Below are 14,351 nucleotides of genomic sequence, written 5' to 3'. Positions count from 1 at the left end.
TTGGTACGTGCGACACATCCGTCACCGCAACAAATCTCTCCGCTATGTATTAATTTTGACAGCGATCGTGTTAAAATTCAAGCTGAAATTCTGCGCGGGAGATTCTATTACATAAAAGATACGAACCGTTTATTTCGAATTCCGGAACAAAATCGATTATCTCTGTTATTCTCTTACAAATTAATGTAAAAAGATAAAAAGAAAGAATAAAATTAACTAAACCTACTCTCCCAAAATAAGAGATTTGCTTATGTTCCCTCTGAACTGCACAAAAGTGATGTGTCTTATATTCGAGAGGATCGAGGACGAACGTTTCCAATTATATCCTCCGAGCTTTCTCGTTTGTATTGATTGCGTTTGCACAAACGATCGTAAATAAAACTCGGAAGTCGATGCACGCGGCCAGTTACGTGGGAAGATTCGCCAATTCATGAGATAATAAGAGATAATAAGAGATGCGTCGGGTATAAAGATCGGTCATGGAGACGCGGGGAGAGAGATGCGGGGGTGGACAATTGGGACACTGCCGCTGGTCATGGCGTGAAACTTGTCGAGGATAATGCGATACGTACGTTTCTGCCATTGCTTCCACGATTTCTCAAGGGCTTTGCGGAATTTCAGTAGCGCTCGAAACTGAGAGCCACCAAGCGTAAATGATCTCCCAAAGGTGTCGGATATACTACACAATATCAAGAAGTATATTATAAATTACTCACGACTCAGGGACCAATTTTTACAACGGGAACCTGAATAAACTTCTAATAAAAAATTTCTAGGAGGAGGCACGGAAAAAGTTTAATAAACTGCCGCGCGTAATAACGTCCTATAAATTACTTAAAAATTCTTTAAGCCTTATAAGTCAAGCTTGAAAATTTTATTATTCTTAGCCGCTTGTCCACCCAGTGCGTTTGTTTTGGTTTTCTACTCGAAATACGATTACACCCCCTCCCTTCTTCACGCTTTTTTCTAGCTTATAACGACGTTATCTCGCTGCATCAACGAAAGTTCGTGCGCGTGCGCGTCTTACTTAAATACCGGGTGAATTATTTTGCGACCGACTAATTCGATGAAAGCTCTCACATAACGAAGAGCAGACGGTAATTAAGCGGCACGCGACGTCGACGTCGACAACGTCGTCGTCGTCGTCATCGTTATCCTCGTCGTGTCTGTATATTACACACAGACTGGCTTTTCTTAAGGAAGCGGTGATGCGCTTTGTCTCTAATTGCGGATTGCGCTATTCCCTCGGTGAAGAGTGGCGACAAATGTAAGTACTCGCGGCACACCCACTCGTTTCGTAATGGCACGGAGGTAATCTGGTTTTGGCGCGAGGAGGTACGCCTGGCTGAAACTTTCGAGTCTTCGTCGCCGTAAACATGGCGCCGTAAACGCTACATTTGTTAATGACAAACCTTCCTTTCAAGCTCCTCCTCGTGTAAGCTCGTTGCGGCTGGTTATTTCAAGAATCGCGACGTCATCCAGCTGTAATCCAGCCGTAATTATGCGCGTGGTTGCTGCGATAGCAGCCGGTTATTTACAGAACTCGGAAATCCACCTAGGTCTTTCCTACGAGCTCGACGTTAATCCGCGACGTCAAGGATATTTGCGTAACATCTACGTATTTTCATAATGAAAAGAACTAGTTCCTTTTTGTTTCTGTGACGTGGAATTGCCATTATGACTGGGATAACTCGTTTGCCACTGTATAAACTGTTACGAGCCTCAGCTACGTGAATTTCGACCACTCGGTTTTTTCGTTTTCTTTCTTGTCCTTTGCAGAATCATCGCGTGGAGAGGAGCGTCCTTGAGTTGACTCGTTGAAATCTTCGCGAAATATTTACCATTAATCAGAGCGACACGCTAAGATTTATGATCTTGCTGACGAGAGTCTGACGAGAGCGCAAAGCGAGTCTTTACGGTTAAAATAAATCAAGTTTCAGGTGAGAGATAAACGCGGCGCGGCGTCTTGTGCAAATCGAATAATGATGACTTTAGAATTAAAAAAAGGGACGAGAGCGAGTCCGTGCGCTCAAAGAGCACTGTGACGATGACTTTAATCGGCGACCGGCAAATCCCCAAGGGAGTCGTAAAAAATAATTGTTTTTATTTAAGAAGTGACTTAAGACACCGCGTCCGAGAGCGACCGAGTGCTCAGATCGCGCAAGTTTCCTCACGTCCAGACAAGCCCCTTGTTTTTGTATCCGCTTGTCGCCGACAAAAACGACAGTTCGCAAGGACGGACAAAGTTGAAGCCGTTATATCGAAGCGAAGGGGAGTCAGTCGTTATAGAGAAGCTTAATCCGCAGCTATTGGATAAAGCTTAAGCATATCGACGGCGAGCTCGGCCGTGGCCTTTGCAATCTACGCATCACGTTCTGTTATTCGAAAAAGCGCTGAATCGTTAACCCTAATCATCGATATGGATACCTGGGCCGAGCATATTAATATAGGTTCATTAAGGTGGTATATCAATTTTCGATAAGGGGAGAATAACAACATTTCGGCTCGACTCCCGCCACCGTTCGGCTTACACGTGTTAGCTTAGCTTGTATACACATCTTATCAGCTTACAACAAATGGAAGTAGCAGAACCTGTCAAAGATGCTGCTTCGGTCAATCGCAAACATCACGGTTTAAACGCGAGCTGGTGCAGTCGATTGGTTAAAGCTGGAAAAATTGCGACATTTTTCTTCGATGAATTTTGCAACGCGTCCCGTGTGCAGTGGGAAAATGGATCTCTTGAGGATTATTAAAGCGCAAAATCTCCTATCGGGCACGGGACGAGATTCATCGAAAAAGGAACGACGCAATTTTGTATGAGCTGACTACATAAAGCTGAAATACCATGAATTTTCCCCTTATCGCCAATTAGATCTTTTCATCAGAGAACGCTCCGTCCAGGTCCTTTTACGTCGATGAACTTAATCCGATTATTATACGATTATTATGCGAAACGCGCGACGATTCCATTTTTTTTGCTCGGCAAATGGAGTTCTCGTCCGCTATTTATTATTTAATAAATCTCGGCTGCACGGCTATATGGTGTAATTCGCCGGAAACTTTATGCGGGGTTTTAGGGAGTTACGAGCTTTTTCAAGTGCGCATCTCCGTTGAAAGCTCCCATAGGTCAACGCGTCGTCGCGTCGGTCTCAGGCAGATCCCTCGAGGGATAAAAACTGAGAAAAGAGAAAGATATATCGTTCTCTCTATGACGAAATATATTTTAACTATTGCTGCCAGATTTGCGATGCGCAACATGCAGATCTGAGAAATTGTCAACTAGAACGAACACGATTGTTAGTAGTCGAGTTATAAAATGCCAGACATTCACGTATTAATTTAAAAATAGCACGACGTTACCTATTAACTTTTACTGTTGATACGCGATAATGTATGCGTCGTATTAATTTCTTTAGATAAAGCCGTTTAAATATAGTTAGATGAAAGATCCATGGGTATTAATTAGATGGGTATTAGTACAACGAATAAGTAATGCCTCATTCACGTAATCCTCCCTAATTCCTGTTAATGCCTCGACTTTGGTAGATATCTCTGTGGCATATAATACGCAGAAATCGCAAATGTTTGTGTAAATACATACATAAATACACATATATATATATATTTTTTTTTTTAGGAAAAACACTGAAGTAGAGAGATAGAGGAAAGCGATATTAAAATATGTTTCATCCCACATATATAGGGAATACAACTTTGATGAAGAACGTATTATGACACGAAATATTTTATATTTTTCTTTATTTTTCGTACGATTTTCACTTTGTGGTATCAGTGTCCTATTAAAAACTATATATAAACATCCGCGGGCTAACAATATGGTTTTACCGTAACATTACTCTCGACCAAACATATAACGCTCCATTATTTCGCCGTAGCGTAATCTCTTCATTCCCTTCATTCATATTATGATAGATACCAAATATAATAGAATTTAATAATCCGAATAATCACCGTCAATCGCACGTGAGATCCTTCAAATTGGAGGATTTAAGCTCAAGAGTCACGAGCGGCGTATTGAAACGATTTCATTGAACGAAAATAATAAAGGGGAAGTGATAGGGGGAGTATATTTTCTCTTTTAAATTTGTCGAAGCAATCATTCTCCAAATTTATCCAATTATCACCCGATGTAGTTAGTTGATGGGAGATCATTCTGACTAATTTCATACCGACATACTCACACACACGGCTGCACCGGCAAGACCGTGCAACAAACGTTATCGGAAATGTCGCGAGATTCAGCCGAGTGAAGAAAACGACGGCGAAGGTCGCACGCGACGTAACATAAATTCTGGATTATTCCCATCGGTGGATTACGCGGATCGACGGACATCAGCATTACACCGGCGATCACTCCGACCGAAGGAGCGGGGAAAAAATAAGGGAAAGGAGGTAGGCTTCCTACGGATGACGGCGGGTAGTCCCATTTGTTAGCGGACGAGTAGCGGAAACGTTGTTAATTAACGTAAGCGACGTGACGCGTGCTTACCTCGGGTCGTGTTAATTTCTAATTGGCGGCAACGTTGTTTCAGGCATCCGTTCGCTAGTCCACGCGGAGATCCTCGATCCTCCGCGATTTAATGTTCGCGCATATGTTCTGTCTGCACGAACGCTTGAGAGAACTAACCGGTAATCGTGGTAAATGGAATTGCAACTGCTACGGTCGATACATGTCCGGAGGCTCGTTTCTTCATCGGCCGGGACCGCGTCGAAATGTCGTTCGTTCTTTCGCGAGTGATTTATGTGAGTACGGAAACTTGTCGTATATAATTAAGGGAGCAAAGTTTCATTACACCTGTGTAATTGCGCTGTGTGTTACGCTGCGTATTGCGAGCTCGACGATAAACGTGTCGGACTCGCGTTAGCGCTCGCGGGATCTTAGAAACGGCAACAGCACTTGTGCGTAATTGCGCGGGAACAATTAATTCTTAGGTTCGTAATGTAATCGCTGAAAGCGTCCTGAACAATTGTCACGGGGAGAGAGTTACATCCGGTCATTATGATTGAAAATATAATCGATCTCTGTGTAATATTGCGCATTGTGCCTCAACACTTCCAACGACAGCCTCCGGAAATAACGAGAAGAAAAGGCTCCGAAGAGAAATTCTCGAGAGGTTCTGTGAATAGGTAGTGGTTTTGATAATTGATGACTATGTCGGAAAGGAGAGAATAAAGGAGAGCTTTTTCTCCAAGGGCAAGGTTCGCCGACGACGAACACGAGCGATCGGGGGTAATGAAGCGTCGTACTGTACACACAGCTTCAATTACGGAGTTAAATTAACGTTAACCAACGCGGAACCACGAGGGTCGTGTCGCAGCTAAACCCGTTTACAAAGCTACCACCGATTCTTCGTGGTGCGTGACAACGGGAATAAAATGTCAGACACTGTCGCGGTAAAGGTCTACCGTGAGTACAACAAGACTACGGAATAAAAGTTCGTCGTTTTTTGATTACGACGTCCTTTGTGCACGTAGGAACTCTATTTTCTACGATAAGTACCGCGGTCATTGCAAAGCTGATTAAATGGGACGAAACCAACCTCATTGTACGACGGCGGAAGTTTCGAATAACTCATCTCCGTTCGTCCAAAGTTTTGCGATGCAATCTCGCACGCGGGTCTCGATAAAGGCCTGCCCTGTGAGTAAGCTCATTAATATAATCCCAAGTGGTAGTGGGACGAATGTGTCGATCGATAGCGCGAAACAAATGAGTGAAACCTAGACCTTGCCTAGGCCTTGACGCGTCGCCGTCGGTCGCTGCTAATTGGCCTGCTTCATCAAGTGTCATCTCATAATTAATATGTGCCGAAGTGTCAACAAAGGCGCGCGGACGTATTAGTATAATTGTATGCGTGCGGCACTTCGGGAAATTGTGACTGACATTAGTTAATTTCTCGAAGAACGTAACTTCTCTCCCGGAAAATATACGTGCAAAAAATTGGAAAGTCGTGGGATGAGTGACTTAGCTGTAAGATTGATGCCATGGGGAGTGTCCCGTCGACCGGCAGGTGCCTGATATCTCGAGAGTCTCTTCACGTAATTCAACATCGACGCCATTGTACAATAATTGATTCTGTTTGATAAGACCCGCGTGATTATTGTCCCGCGTGACTTTGTCTCCAATTAATTCTTTCTGAATAACGCGAGCTGATGGTAGGCTTACCGGCTTTTCAAGTTCGCCCCGTTGCCCGGCGACAGCGAAGCGAAAAAAGTTCCCTCGGTGCAAACGGCACGAATGGCTCTGCCGAGCAAAACATCAGTGAAACGACGATTGTTTCTCACGAGTATTTTTCACTTATCGTTTTGATGCAACTTCATTTTACGCAAAAGAGCCTCGCACTACTCACTACCGTACATTTCGTCCTATAAAGAGAAATATCGCTTGTTTAAGCGCATCCTCTAATTACGACTTTGCTCCTCCGAGATGTAACACGAAGTACCTATATTAGGGTTAAGGCAAGACTTGTACGTCTTGACGTTCGCCGAATTCATGACGTGCGAAAAATTTGAATCAGCTGACAACTTCAGGCTGCTGCAATCGCCGCATTGTACGTATTTAGTCTCACGGCGCGGCGTAGCGCGAGACGTCGTTAATGATTTTTGACATCCCATAATTGACATCCGATCGCCGTTGTATCGAAATCGACGCACAAGATCGCGACTAACCGCGCTTTCAGATCGATCTGTACCCGTGCAATGACAGCTGGACAATACGTGAGCGTCTAACAGGCGAGCAGTAAGTGAATAAGTACAATGATAAGTGAACGTCCCAACTGCTGCAGCAGTCGATTAAGAGATTACGTCGATTAAGAGACTGATGCCCGTCTCTGCCAATGTCGATTAAACTTTAACCTGAGTTTAAGTCTTTGAATAGAATTGAAACTTAGGTTAAGGTTAAATCGACGTTGGTAGAAACGGGCGTAAAAGACATCAACGATGAATCTCGTCGTGAATGATTCAGTCATTAACAGTGACCATTAAATCACTCATTAGCATCAGATTGTGACTTTATTTCTGTCTAGATTCTGGCTGTTCAAAAGTTTCGTATTAAGGTTAGAAAAAGCGATCTCGCTCTGCGATTACGCTTCTCATACGTTCCTTTGCCCTTCTTTCTTTCTCCTTCTTTTCAAGCTCGATTCTTATCTCTGTACTTTAAATACAGCATGTGTAGCATAGTACAGCTGAAGGGAGCAGATGTGTCACGTGTGTAATTACCGACTTATACCGACCGTGCGATGGTGCATCGCACGAAAAGTTTGAAAAGTTTAAATCAGGTGGTGACAACTTCACGCGCTTATGCTAATCGCCATGTTGGCAAGTCTCGTTTCTCGCGTCGGGAGAAAGAATGTGGTGTAAGGTGGACGTACGGTCGCGGTGTGTCGTTAATTAATTAACTTAACATACGATATATTCGTGTCTGCGTGATGAAGTGAACAACAAGTGAGCCGAACAAGTGAACACTAATAAAGTAAATAGTGATAATGAAGTGCCTCGGGCAGAGCAGTGGCGCAGGGCGACGGGACAATGATAATAACCTCTACGGGGCAGCCGGTCGGTGAGTTGTACAATTATTAATTTCAATCGAGATTCTCTCGTTTCTCTTATTACAACTTTGCCTTGCCAAAACGTTCAGACATGTACGCGCAAATTTCGAGTACATGCGTGAAATTTGAATCGCATGACGACAAACGACTTTGCGCCAATATGCAGATCATAATTTCACCGTGAGCCGATCGTTGCGGAAAAGCGTGAGAGCTAACCTTTTTATGGACATGTTACAAAAGTTTCCAATTTCTCTTTTCCGAGAATAGAGTATCGCACTAAATTGGAATACATCCTGTGCGTGTTGCGAGAGGTATCCATTGTACTCTTTATTTGTGAAAACGTATATTAATGATAATAATATATCTATCTATCTATATACCGAGAATATAATATTCAATTATACGTTAAATTATTAAAAACAAAACTTTTTTTATTTCCTACATTTTTCACGATATATTATGACGCGATTATCGTTTTTATTTTCGATCTCATATACGTTGTATTTTCATATACGTTGTGTGAGCGGAAAAAGGACACGACAAATGACGAGACGTTGAAAGAGTCTCTCTCAATACGCGATAACTTTTCCCCCTTTATCGCACGCGTTCTTCTCGCAATTGTCGGTCCACTTCTCGTCCCTGGCGAACAAAGAATTGCATTTTTTTCTCTTTCGTCCTTCCCATCTAGCACGTCGCTTTTATTACACGAGTGGCTGAATACGCGCTTGAAAATCGATATCAATTATCGCGTCATGATTAAAGACGTAATTATTACGGGCAAATTGCTCGTTCGCTGTTTGAAGGTTTCCCGCAATTTAAGAATAAAAGTGGAATTTAATGGCTTGTCGAGGCAAAGGAAAGAGATCTAAAGGGAGACACTGACATGTTTCTAGTTATAGAATAATAATCGCGCTGCGCGCATGTTACCTTTTGAGGATGCCGAAGATACTCCGGCGAATCGAAATGGCGTAGCTGCATAAACGGCGCGAAACAATTAAGTCCTCCGCGTATTATTTACCAATGTTAACGCTCTTGAGAGATTTTGTTAGCCCAGTGCGACGTATTTACAGATTTCACACGACTTTTAAATTAAAAATTCATCAGCTCTGATTCTGCTCGGCGGATATGCACGCGAATTTCATGATTTAATCGTTTTTCTTAACGCAATATATGTACGTAATCCCTTAAACGCACGTGCGCGGATGTAAAACAGTAATACGCTTCATAAACAAACTGTGGGGAGCGACATTAAAATTATAAATGTGACGAAAATAGCTACATGCTATCTGCCATTCGTAATGGAGACAATTCATTTGTATGTGGCAATTGATGCATACGTTTATCACGATATTCGGAAAAGAATGAAATTATTGTTGACGCGCTGCTCCATCTCGCGCGGGATGGGATGAAATTCTCTTTTTTCCCTCTTTTTGTTCTTTCAAAACACTTCTCGGTCAAATGCAACACGGGAATGTTTCTTAATAGAATGCCAATGGGAGAAATTTTTATTCCTCGATCGCGCACCATTCTGAATTATAGATTCCACTTCCATGTCTCGCACGCTGCATAACTCCTATCGCGCGTTTTAACATCCGCATGTGCGATACTGATTTTTTCCTTTCCGTTTATGCCATCGCACCTGTGTGCGACTGCACCACCGCTAGCTAATATATCCGGCACATAAATATTAATTATGTACTTCCACGGTTGCATCAATTTTGCACAGGAGAGAACCGACGCTGTGAATTATTGCAAAAATACGTACGAACACGCGCGTCGCGCGGTGTTATTTCGGTTTCTAACTCCCTCGCGCTTTTATTTATTGCTGTGTGTGTGTGTGTGTATCTTAACGCTGTAAAGCATTCCGACGCGTCGTTTTATGGCCTTTCATATCCCTCTCTCTTCTCCCTCCCCTCCCCTCTCTCTCTCTCTCTCTCTTTCTCTCTCCCTCTGTCGCTACCGGACACTAAAAGATACATTGGAAGAGAACATTGCCGGCGCGTTGCAACGAAGCAAGTGCACTTCTTTTGTCATCTCCTTCCGCCAATATTTTAGCAGCGACAGTACACCGAAGTGCACCTCATGTACAAGTAATTTCCGGTCCTATCGACCGGGGCATGTCTCTTAAAATCGGCACGGCGATCGAGGGCTCGTCGCGCGCGCGCTCCGCGTAAGTGCGTCAATATTTTCCGTGCACTCGCCGTCGCAGATCGAATCGCGCGCGGGAGTGCCACGAAAAATTCGGACAAAGCTTCGCTCGCGAACGCGCGTGTATCGCTAATTCGATCACGCGTGTGCGATTGGCAGACGCGAAGCGCAATTGTGTATGACGGCGATGTGCGTCGCTTCATTGAATTCAGACCTTGCTACCTGGTAATATGTTTCAGGCATATGTTGCCGCATTGCTCCGGGGAAATTATCGAATTTGCACCAATTATCATCATGAATCCTTCCGGGTCACGCGCGATATAGGCGGGCAATGAAGCGTAATAATCTCCGATTTACGACGGACGATGATTTTCGTTCGGATTTACTGCGTATTTATCACGATTTACTAGTGAGAAGCAAATCGTCGTTCCTGCGTTCAAACTTTCGCTTTTCGCCGTTTTTTTCTTTTCTTTTTTTTTTTGTTTAATTGGTTTCTCTGTCGCGCGACCGAATGGACGGAGTGTCACTAAGACTCTTAATTGGTATATTGATTTTCCGCGACAATCGGCGAGGTGATTTAATTGAAACTTACCGATCGGACGGAGAGAGCTACGTCCCGTTGAGTAAATGAATTCTTAATATTGTGAATATTTTATGCGATCAACGTCTATTATGCACTGCACTTTAATTTAAAACACATTCCTGATAAAACTGATGTAACGGAATTAGTAGAAGAGGAAGCTACTCATTTCGAGCTACTCCCTCTGGTATTTTCTATTTCCTCCTTAATAACGAGTTAATTGTGGAAAACGGATATCCAGAATGCGATGAAAATTATCGCTTATAATAATAATTACGTACACGAAATTTGTCGTATAAACTTGTGAAAAAATATAGCAACAGGGAAAATCCCTCTTGTCATGACGTCAGAGAGGCACGCCCATCCCTTAGCTCAGTTTATCCGTCGAAACCTTATAGTATTGGCTTCAATTAACGTTTACGCGGCTATAATTACGTCCGCTGAGGGAATCATCGTGCAACTATCGTTTTTATTTTATAACCAATAAACTCCGTATCGTCAACGCAGGCAAAGATAGCCGGACATTAAGAGTCAATTAACTGTTTTATCGTCTATCATCATATAAATATATATGCCCATGCCCATAACCATAACACAATACGGTTATGTACCGATACAAAACGAGCACCCACCGCGACGATGATTATCAACTACCGCGGTGCTCATCGTCGGCCGTATGATGATCATATATAATCTATTTACGTTTATACAATTATACGATCCGCCTATCCTATGTAATTCTTTGCAACTGAATGTTCAGCTGAGCTAGCAAGCTCCGATCGAATAAATATTCATCGCGATCAAAGGCGAAACGCAGAAATATTATTTATGATCAATAAGCTTGCTGCAGTAAGCGAGACCTGTCGAGACCTGAGTATGTACGATTCATTATCGCGAAGAAACAGCTTTAATTCTCAACTGACTCGTCGGACGGAGTTATCGCGAAACACGTCTGTTGACCTTTCCAATGCGTCTTATGAGATTTCAGGCGCGATTGTTTTATCGTTGCAGCCCTTTAAGAGTAAAACTCTCTCAGCATATCTCGACGATCAGAGTAGCCTTATCTAATCTCGAGAAGTAGCCGATCGATTTTTTAACATATACGCTAGAATAATTGATAAACGATGGCCTCCTCATCAGGAGCGGAATAATCGACTTGTCGAATGCAATTTATTTCGCGTCGCTGCCCGACGTTTCTGCCCGAAGACACCGGCATAGCTAATCAATTCCAAACGGAGACCGAGACCTGCCGATTTGTGCGTTGCTCGTCTTTTTCTTCTTCCTCTTTTCTTGTTAATCGACTATACCGCCCCGACGACAGAAGTGTCAAGTGAACGGTATGAATGTATTATAATGCCGTCGCTCGACGGCAAAGGACCGCACGCGGCTTTTGAGAGAACTTCAAACGCTCGTATCTCGGTGAAAAATCAACGTACGAATGTGAAACAGACGTCATTCCACTCGGCATTTTCCACGATACGGTCGTGGAATGCGCTTTCGTCACGATGCATATGATGTATATTAGATTACGACGCGCGGTGTGTGCGCTATGTTGTTGTGCGAGCGCTAGAATACATTTAAATACGAAAATAAAGTATACCAGGTATTTCTAACGCATACGCAGTATAAGATTTCGCGTGTGCTTTGTTTGACAGGTTTCCGTATAATTCGTCATTCCTTTTCTTTTCCAATTTGCTGTTGATTAATACACGATTGCGAAAACTCGGTCAAGAATTGGTTGCCGGTGTTAGGACCGAGTTTCTCACTCGGAACCTGAGCTCGTAACCTGAGCTAACTGACTGTCAGTAACGAGCCAGTTTCGAAAATACGAAAATGTAAAAATGTGTTGCTGGTACGGGCCGATCGTTAAATTCTACTTCTCGAGTAGGTAAGAGCACCTGATAATAGATCGCAGCTACGGCTGCAGCTAACATCGTGCTATCAGCCATTTCTTACGAGCGCGCGATTGCCAAGGTCGATTATAAGCATCGGCTTCTTCGTGTATGGGATTATTCCGATTCTGATAAGATATCGCGATCTTCACAACAAGACCGATCGTATCGAACTATTATTTATTGACAATGTTCAAGGTTTTACTCACCGCAAGGAGAATCTCGAGAGATCTCTTTCCTTCGGTTTCCCATTCCTCGGAGGAGAGAACACGATTCCGTCGTAAAATATTTCGGAGCTTCTCGTTTCTCCGAAGGATGATACATGGTCGAGGGTAAAAGTCGCGAATATGATGATTAAAATTGTTTTATTAAAGTACAGGGGAATGTAAAATTTAATTTGGATCTATAAATTCGCGCTTATTTGCTATTCGCTTAGATTAAATGAAAGGGAGCCAAGTATCATAAATTTCCTCTCATTTAGATTACACACGGTGATACGAAATTAGGTTAACGACAGCCTTTCTTTCTGCTGCACTATGACCTCTTCGTGCAGCAACAGGCAGCGGTACAAATTACACGTGACATAATGAGACACCGAGAATATGTGCATTTTTTTACTCCGTATACTCGTCGCACGTTAACAATATTTTTACGTTACCACATTTTTCATTTACCACAATTTAATTTCTCTATCGCGCTACGAGTATCCGCCGAGCGCGATTCTATGATAATCTTTTCGAACGTTCGTAAACAAGAATATCGACGTATGACTATGACGACAAACGACGGGAAGCTAACGTAGTTTAGGGAAGGGTTAATACCATAATGCGCGTATACACACGTGGATTGAGCGCACATCCCCCTCTTCGTATATATCGATATCGATATTCTCCAAGCGACAGTAGTCGTCCTGCAGCATCTCGCGCATAAAGTGTGGATCGAATGAACAAACGGCCATGCCAAACCTCTGTTGTTTCCTCGTAAGCCGCTTACATAGCTATTGTTGTCACGTTTACATCTGTCTCGATCACGCTTCTGACATGGTTAAGTGCGATATTGCGTTGTGTTATTGGACATAGCCATGTACTAGCCGTTCTCGTTTCTCTTGTTTACTGGTCACGCCCGATTTTTGTTCCTCGCCAGCGTCATTCTTTCTCCTTTATTCTACATGAAGCGTACGGCTAAATAAAACTAGCGCAAGAACGCAAGGAAGGCTGTCCCGCAAGATGATCTCGCTGGATTATCACCGCGAAACGGGAGCCGGCTTGCATGTTTATTCATAAGGAGCCTATGCTAATTGTTGTATTATAACTTTCGTGTCGAACTTTGACGAACGAGAGAAGAGCATATGTGGGAAACTGTGAGTCGCAAATTAATAAAACTTCGAGCATCAACGGATTTGTTAATCATGCTTATATCCGTCAAATTTCCTTCTCTCTTTCTCCGGAGAGCACATTATCGTTTCCGTCGCGCCATCTTATCGAGAAATGAATCCCGCGCTTTTGTCTTAATTATTAATGCCCAACATGAACAATCCTCTGTTCAACAATCGCCCGGACAAAATCTGAGATTCAAGAGAAAATGCGTCGTAAAATCGCAGGTCGTTTATCGTCGTGCATTACCGATGGATATTAATGCGGGATAATAATTAGCATAGCCGAGTGATCACTGTGCTATATCGAGCGGTGTCGAGATTAACCTCGGAGTGATTAGACGTAGAGCTTACTTCGTCATAGCGAGACGTTATTTTGCGCGCGTCGAGCAAGTCTGTGCGAAATTTTGCCGTATATTTAAATCGACACGTGGCAAAACCATAGTAATTGTAACAAACGGTGGGCGGACAATTATTCTTTTCTTCTTTCTTTTATCTCTCGTACTACCTACCGTAGAATAGAAATATAATTGCGAAACAGAGAGACGGAGAAAATCACATCGGCTTTGCTCTAAATTACGTACCTGCACGGTACAAAGCGGGAAGCTTTCGGTATTAACGATTATTCAAATTACGAGTGTAAGCTGCGTGCAAGAGCACGAGTTGTTCATATATTATTTGCTGACAAGCGCGAAACCAGCACTGCCAGTGCAATTACAACGGTCGATTCACGTCAAAATCGCACGACACCGTCGCGTTGCATTACACTTTGCAAAGGTAATATCGCAACGCAA

General features: G+C 43.0%; 1 protein-coding gene across 11 annotated transcripts in view; it reads right to left on the bottom strand.

The window, feature by feature from the left end:
* LOC105191426 (secretin receptor) overlaps positions 1-14,351 on the bottom strand; it is a 35,314-nt gene that overhangs the window by 19,560 nt on the left and 1,403 nt on the right. The gene's annotated exons all lie outside the window — the stretch shown is intronic.

The sequence above is a fragment of the Harpegnathos saltator genome, unplaced genomic scaffold (genome assembly GCF_003227715.2).
Source record: "Harpegnathos saltator strain DR-91 unplaced genomic scaffold, Hsal_v8.6 scaffold171, whole genome shotgun sequence".
In the NCBI taxonomy this organism is placed as follows: Eukaryota; Metazoa; Arthropoda; class Insecta; order Hymenoptera; family Formicidae; genus Harpegnathos; species Harpegnathos saltator.
Note: the sequence above shows the minus strand (reverse complement) of the source record. Positions and strands in the feature narration are given on the sequence as shown.